This window comes from Sinohyriopsis cumingii, chromosome 1 (genome assembly GCF_028554795.1).
Source record: "Sinohyriopsis cumingii isolate HCF-2022 chromosome 1, ASM2855479v2, whole genome shotgun sequence".
Taxonomy (NCBI): domain Eukaryota; kingdom Metazoa; phylum Mollusca; class Bivalvia; order Unionida; family Unionidae; genus Sinohyriopsis; species Sinohyriopsis cumingii.
The window spans coordinates 189,565,090-189,573,290 of record NC_142961.1 but is presented as its reverse complement, the minus strand read 5'-3'; positions in this window follow the sequence as shown (position 1 = coordinate 189,573,290).

Sequence of the window (8,201 nt, the reverse complement as noted above, 5' to 3'; positions counted from 1 at the left end):
ATGAGCATGAGCATCAGGCAACAACTAATGCAGACCCATAATAGCTCTCTTTAACACTAAAGCTTGCACTTGCATTTTCATTACTGATTTATATCTAAGGACTCCATGGAGTGAAATACATTTTGGTGTGCAAAGGTAAGTTGTCACCATTTTAGGTCGAAATTTAACATCTTTGTGGCCCAGTTTGGCTTGAAAGTTTACCAAGTATACCTTGTTGTCAGCAGAAATAATTTTCATCTGGACACGTTCGTAGCTTGGTCAGTTTTGTCGAGCTCACATCTGTGGATTGGTCTGGGTTCTTCTGTGGCACAGCATCACATGTAGGCTATTTAATGCTAAGGCAATTGGAGTAAAGTCCTTTGCCAAAAAATGCCAAAGGTAGGATCGCAGCTTGAACTACCCATTGTTGGCTGTAGATTGTAGAAAATGCCAGTTAACCATCATGCATGGCATACGAGGCAACAGAATAGAGGCAAATGTTTGCCATGGGTTGCATGCAATTTCATCTGAGGAGAGCATCGTGGTACTTGAATAGAGGAGAGGCAAATGATTGCCACTCGGATGCAGCATGCTACTTGGGCCATAACTTGAGATTGATGGGTGCAGATCCAGGTGGCCAGGTTGTGTACTTGAGCCATAACTTGAGATTGATTGGTGCAGCTCCAGGTGGCCAAGTTGTCTACTTGGGCTGTAACTTGAGATTGATCGGTGCAGCTCCAGTTGACCAAGTTGTCTACTTGGACCATAACTTGAGATTGATCGGTGCAGATCCAGGTGGCCAAGTTGTCTACTTGGACCATAACTTGAGATTGATCGGTGCAGATCCAGATGGCCAAGTTGTCTACTTGGGCCATAACTGAGATTGATGGGTGCAGCTCCAGGTGGCCAAGTTGTCTACTTGGGCCATAACTTGAGATTGATCGGTGCAGCTCCAGGTGGCCAAGTCGTCTAAAGTGCTCACCTATACAGATTACTTGCATCTCATCTCTGCATGACTTTGAGGCATGGCTCAGCCAGTATGGAATGTGAGAAAGCTTGCCAGTAGCCAGGAGTCAGTGGGTCTTCCCGTGGTCTTCTTAGGTTCTTTCTCCACCAGTTATATTGACTGCCATGTATGGCCTATTATTTGTTAAAAAATGGTATTAAACCCACAAAATCAAACCAATCAGATGTGTGGTCAGAAGGGCCAAGTCGGATTACTTGGTTAGCCATGACAAGCTTCAAGGACCATGTTAAAGACATTTAGTTTAGCCGAGCTCATTAGTTGTATGGGGGTGTTTGGGGACAATGGAAAATTAACATCAGCCATAGGCTTACATTGTGGGTCACTTGGGGAAGATGAAATCCTATGTTTGGTTGACTGTTAGGGGCCATCCATTTAGTACGTGTGCAAAAATCTGGCAAACTTTACCCCTCCTCCACCTCCTTGTACACATGCATACTTTTTTACACCCCCACCTCCATACGTATGCTTGATGCGCACGCGCGCACACCCAATTCTATAGAACAGCCTATATTTAATCCACGCAGAAACGATCAAGGATTAATAATTTTAACATGTTTAATAAAACAGTCCGCCGACGTTGAATATCTGGCTGCATCAAAGAAGTAAGCTGCGTAACTTTAAAAAGCCTGTCCACTAAAATTCAAACACCGACTGAACCCAGTCAAGCAGGTTACATATTAGACAAATTATTATCGAGGTTTCACCCCCACCCCCGTTTCCTATGCGTATGTACATTAATTAGACACACCACCATCCATATGCATGCGTATGCATTTGGGTTACCCCCTCCATGCGAAGGTACTAAATGGACAGCCCCTTAGGGGTACATTCAAACCTTGTTAAAAGTGGCTGAACTCAGTCGGAGCTACATTGTTGAGTTGACCTAAAGATGAGTTATTCTGGGTATGTACAGGATGTCCATTGTTAAAATTATCCATAAGTTTACATGAGTGGGTCTCTCTGGGAACAAGCGAAAATGTAATGTTATGATTTTTTTTATGTATCATCCAACATGCAGGCCAGCAATCCAGCACATGAATTCTATCCAAAAACTCGCTCTTCAAACCAATTCGACTATCAAGAAGAAATATTAGAATATTCTCGCTCCAACGTGGACATTTTATGCCGTTGCAATGGTACATTTCGACAATTATTTTTGGAGGTATCGATCATTTGAAGGAAGCTCCTACCATCGCTAAAGCGTATGGATTGTCAATTGAAACAAATCATGGCCGAGAACAAACTTGCCATCATATCCCTTAAATCTTATCTCAGTCGTCGATATTTTGCCAAAACTTTGCGCTGGCTACATTGTGACAGTGTAGCAAATAAGAATCCCATTGCTGCAAACACAATACCAGTTAAATCCAGCCCATAAAGAACTGCAACCCTCTCATCCCAGTGGTCACAGAAACAGTACGACTTGTATGATACCCAGCTCTAATAATAATAATAATAATAATAATGAGGACTTTGTATAGAGCCTAATCTTTAGAAGCTCTCAGCGCTTTACAACATTAGGTAACATTTATAAGATAAGAAACATAATAATATTATTACAAAAACAAACAACATGAAATTAGAAAAACATTAAACAATTAAAAAAAAACATGCTGAGAATATTTCAGGTAGGAAACATTATTAGGTCTTTAAGTTTGTTCTTGCAGTCGAAATAAGTGAGTTTTGAGAGCCCTCTTGAATGTGTCTTTGTGTCTAAGTTCAGTGGGCAATTCATTCCACGTTGCTGGGCCCTGATATGCAAAAGAACGCTGTCCATATGACTTTGTTTTCATAGTGGGAATAATGAGTAAACGATTGTCAGAAGAGGAGCGTAAGTATCTTGCTGGTGTGTACACATGGGTGAGGTCAGATAGGTATGTTGGACTAGAGTCCGACAGTGAAATGTAGCACAGAGAACAGATTTTGTGTTTGATTCTAGATCGAATGGATAGCCAGTGTGGGGTGCAGAGCAGCGGGAAGGTGTGCTCTGATCGTGGTACTCTAAGGATGATTCGAACAGCTGTGTTTTGAACTTTTTTGAAGTTTCTGGAGTAGATATTGAGATGAACCAGACAGAATTGAGTTACAACAGTCCAGTCTTGAAAGTACTAATGAACACACAAGTGTTTTAGTGGCATCAACTGAAAGATATTTGCGAATTGAGCTGATTCGTCTCAGCTCAAGATATGCAGCCTTGCATATGTTCATGACATGTTGGTGCAATGTGAGAGTACTGTCCAGAGTAACACCTAGGTTTCGTACTGATTGTGTGAATTTAATGTTGGCGTTGCTGATATTTATTGTTTGAGGTAAAGGATGTGAATGAGAAAGTCTTTGTGTTGTGATCAGAATGGCCTCAGTTTTATCATCATTCATCTGCAGCTTGTTACAAGTCATCCATGATTTCACATCAGAAATGCACCTCTCTACACCTTGGATGGTAACATCAACTTCAGTTGGGTGGCTAGATTTGTATATTTGGGTGTCATCAGCGTACAACTGGAGAGACACTGGATGATGATCTATGACACTTGAGAGTGGCTGAGTCTACAGAATGAAGAGAACAGGTCCAAGAACAGACCCCTGTGGAACACCACAACATAGATCAACTGGGCTGGAGTGTATTCCATTTGCAGATACAATTTGTGTCCTGTTGACCAAGTAGGACTTGAACCACGGTAAGGCTGTATCATAAATGGCAAATACATGCTGGAGACGGTGAAGTAATAGATCATGGTCTATTGTGTCAAACGCTGCAGACAAATCAAGGAGGGTGAGGACTGTAATCTTTCCGCTATCCAACGCAGAGAGAATGTCATTAACTATTTTTAGAAGAGTAGTTTCAGTACTGTGGCAAGGGCGATATGCAGATTGTACATTACTAAAAAGACTGTTTGAATTTAGATGAGATACAAGCTGGGATAGAACAACCTTTTCTAAGATTTTTAAAATGAATGGGAGATTAGAAACTGGACGGTAGTTCTTTAAATCGTTATGGTCTAGTGTTGGTTTCTTCAGCAGAGGCTTTACAATGGCAGTTTTGAAAAATGATGAGAATTCCCCAGATGAGAGAGAGGTATTAATAACATCAGTTAGTGAAGGCAGCAGTGATGTTGGAATTGGATCAAGTTCACATGACTTTGGTGTACTCTTCATCACGATTGTACGTACGAAATCCATAGAGACAGGTTCAAATGCTGCTAATGGTTGCCGCTAGAATTCTGTATCCCAACTGTATGGTGACGACGAGTCAATTGAAATTGTGATGTCAGGCTAATCTCTAATGGTTTATACTTTGTCACGGAAGAAATTTGTAAACATATCCGGAAGGTCGACTGGAGAGAAGTTAGTTGGAATTGGTGTAGATTTGTTCCTTGACATTAGCTTGTTAGTAATCTCGAAGAGCTCTTTGCAGCTGGAACTTTCCATGATCTTAGTAGTGTAGTGGGCTGATTTCGCTGCATGGACTGAATCTGTGACATTCTTCTTAGCGACTTCATAGATTTGCTTATGAATAGTGAGTCTGGTGGAAAGCCAGAGCCTCTCAGCTTTACGGCGGTCTCTTTTAGCAGTGTGAAGCTGGTTCCTTAACACTGCTATACCATGGAGAACACTTTTGAATCGATACTCTGCACTTGGTAGCTGGGGCATGTTTGTCAAGTAATGAACGCAGACAGTTATCGAGTTGTTCTGCGGTAGGAGGTAAGCAAGTTGTTAGGTTAGCTTGGATGTCGTGCATTGGTTTGGTTCTATTTATCATACGGAGCTTTCTCTTAGTAGCAGATAAAGGTGGTTGGTTAGGGACTGATACGTCAAGATGGCATATAATGCAGAGGTGATCTGATGCAAGGTCATGGGATACCAGCGAGGACAGTAGAATGTTATCATCAGGTCTATGAAGAATCCAGTCTAAAATGTGACCATGTTTATGGGTGATTAACTGACTGTTTGAGGTTAAAAACATTAACGAAATCTATGAGTTTTGATGTATTTGAGTTTCCGGGACAGTCAAAGTGAAAGTTGAAATCTCCAAGAATAATCAGGTTGCCACCTATCGAATTTCCATAGTCAAGGAGATTCGGAAACTGCTCCAAAAGAGAGAGTCAGCCAGCTTGTTTTTTCTACTAGGAGGAGGGCGGTATAGGCAGAAAAAATTGACTGACCTTTGCTCCATTGTGAATGTGGTTTGGACTAGTTCAAACAATGTGTGGTCGAAATTGAATGTTGTGGTGTAGTTAAGACGTTTTATCACGGAGTTGTTTGTGATGACAGCAATTCCACCTCCGCGAGAATTACGGGGGAACGACTTGATGGAGTAACCAGTGGGTGTTAGATCCGCACACTTGGGCTCATCGCCTGATGTTTTTTAGCCATGTTTCTATCAAGAAAAATATGTCAACATTTTGGTCGTTGATAAAATTAACTATTTCTGTGCGCTTTTTCGGTGGTCCTACTGACTGGGCATTGAATAATGCAATGCGCAGAGGTATTTTTTGGATAGTTGACACAAAGGTTGACGAATTAATTGGGATTTGAATTAGGTTATCTAAATTAACGGTCGAAATTTTTTAAATGGTTGTGCCGAAATAAGGGAGATAACTGGAACTCTTCTTCCTGTTCTACGCCGGCCAGCTTTGAAATAACGTTTCTTTTTTCGCTTCTGTTTACATTTAGGTAATGATGAATGTAGTCCCAGTTCGTTTAGTCTAGAGCACAATGTAGTGTGGAGAGCCAAGGAGTGAACAATTAAAGCAATTAATGAGGGTCCATCGTAGCATAAACAGGTTGACTGGCGGTTTGTTCAAAAACAGTGGAGCAAGACAGCTGAGAAAAAGTCTAATTATTCTCGTTTCCAAAACAAGGAGATGAAGAAACACATACGAATTTAACAGCCAATACATAATGAACACAATAACGAAGATGAAAACAGGCAACAAGCACAAATATCATGAAAACGGCATTAAAAACGGAACAGCTGCTTCAAGCCGGTTAAGCGATAGCGGCCATCTTGTCTCCAGAGGAATGATTAAGATCCGGCTCAACAAAATAGGAGCAAACCACTGACACCAGTGGATAGCATATCGTGTGCTGAAAAATGGCGCTAAACCCAACAACAACAACTGACACCAGTGGAAAAGCATGCTCTAAACCAAATAAAGAGCGAATTAAAGACTCCATTAGACTTCCGAACGGATCTGACGATCTTGTCAAGCTCTTTAATATGTCTGGATGTCTGGAGAGTGTGGACACGAGCGTCCCCTGATACCACAACAGCGAACACTGCCACAAGTCCTGTATTTGCACTGTTTCCGTAAATGTCTGATACAGTATTACAGTGGAATTGCTGAGATCTTAAGGCAAATATTGATAAAGCTAGTCTTCTACTTAAAGAACATGAGCTAATAGCTATCTGCCTTCAGGAGAATGTCAAAACTTCACAACCAGAACGGACAGCAGCTTTTAAAGACAATGTTGATAAAGCCACTGGATAAGTCTATCATCATAACATAACTCCTCAACCCAAAATAATCCGAATACAACTTTACAGCCTATATACAAAAATCTTATACCTTTCTCTTATCTCTCCCACTAAACACCCAAATCAATCAATCAATTAATCAATCAATCAAAGAAGCACTATATATATATATATATATATATATATATATATATATATATATATATATATATATATATATATATATATATATATATATATATAAGAGAGAGACTTCTTGAAGCATTTGTTAGAAAAGCTTTAATATCGAATGATTTATAGTGTTCCCTTACCCTGCTGCGTAGGGGCCCCGAGTGGTCTAAAACGTTCACCGTTCTGGATCACTGCCATCTCACCTCTGTCTGCGTGGGTTCCAGTCCTAAGCTCGGCTAGCGTGGGTACGTGGGAAAGCCTGCCAGTAGTTTCTCGTTGGTCGGTGGTTCTTCCCTGGGTTTTCCAGGGTTCTTCCTCCACCAGTTATATTGGCCGCCATGTATAGCCTATCTTGTGCTGAAAAATGGCGTTAAACCCTAGAAGAAGAAGAAGAACAACAACCCTACTGCGTGTTTCATTCTTCAATTAATAATTTCTAACCTGATTGTCGCCAGGGGTCTCTAATACTGTCAACTTGTTGGCGTTTAAAATCAAACGAGAGTTTCTTTAGTAACATGGTCTCCATATTTTCATAGATTTGGAAGTAGCATCCGCTTGAATCTTATACAAGATTCCGAACTACTCGGCCCATAGCAGTTGACCCACTGACCGTCCCGGCCCATAACGAAATCGGTCTACCTTAATCGGCCCATTAATTGCTCGTACCATAGGTACACGATTTATACTATAGTAAGATGGAATTGTGGATTAATGTCCTTTGTTAATGGTGATACAGTTTTTTTTTTTAAATGATTGTATGTTTTTTATGTTTAGTGCGTTTGTGCATGATTGTTAGTATCCAGTTCAAGTGATACAGGTAATGTAGATATTCAGCACCGACGTTTTCAGTAGTTGGTGTAATTTGATTACATATACCTTTATATGGTGACTCGTACATCAATATTTCTTATAATTATATACACGCCCCAAGAAATACGTACGGCAAAATCAACGTGGACATTTTTGGACGAGGTCAACCTAAAGGTGTGATTCCATACAAAACGAGATTGAATATCACTAGCCGTGTATTCCATAACCTGCATTGCCACAAGTTACAGGAATCACAAGCAAAGGCATGCTGCTTTGCACTCTGGAACACTCGACGCAGTGGTTTGTAACCCTTGATGCATTGATATAATCCTTTAATTTTGCCGAGTTTTCTGTGTGTGTGTGTGTGTGTGTGTGTGTGTCGGTTCATGCAAAGATTAAAGGCCGATTTAATGTTAGCTTTTTTGGACTCAAAACCCATTTACAAAAGGTGACTGGTTTCCTCACTATTTAATGTTAGAACAATATTTTGTCGAATCCTTCAACAAACAGCACGAACATTTAAAACTATTTACGGTATTGTTTGTTTATTACGGTTAATTCGAAAAACGGACTTTATTTGGTATTTATTGTTAAATAATATAAAATGTTGCAAAGCCATACAAGTTCAAAGGTAAACTTTGGGCCGAAACCGGCATTGCTAGATGGTGATGCACCGAACGTAACAGTCTTACTGAAGTTGGTATGTACTTTACCTGTAATTAGCAGATTTTGTTA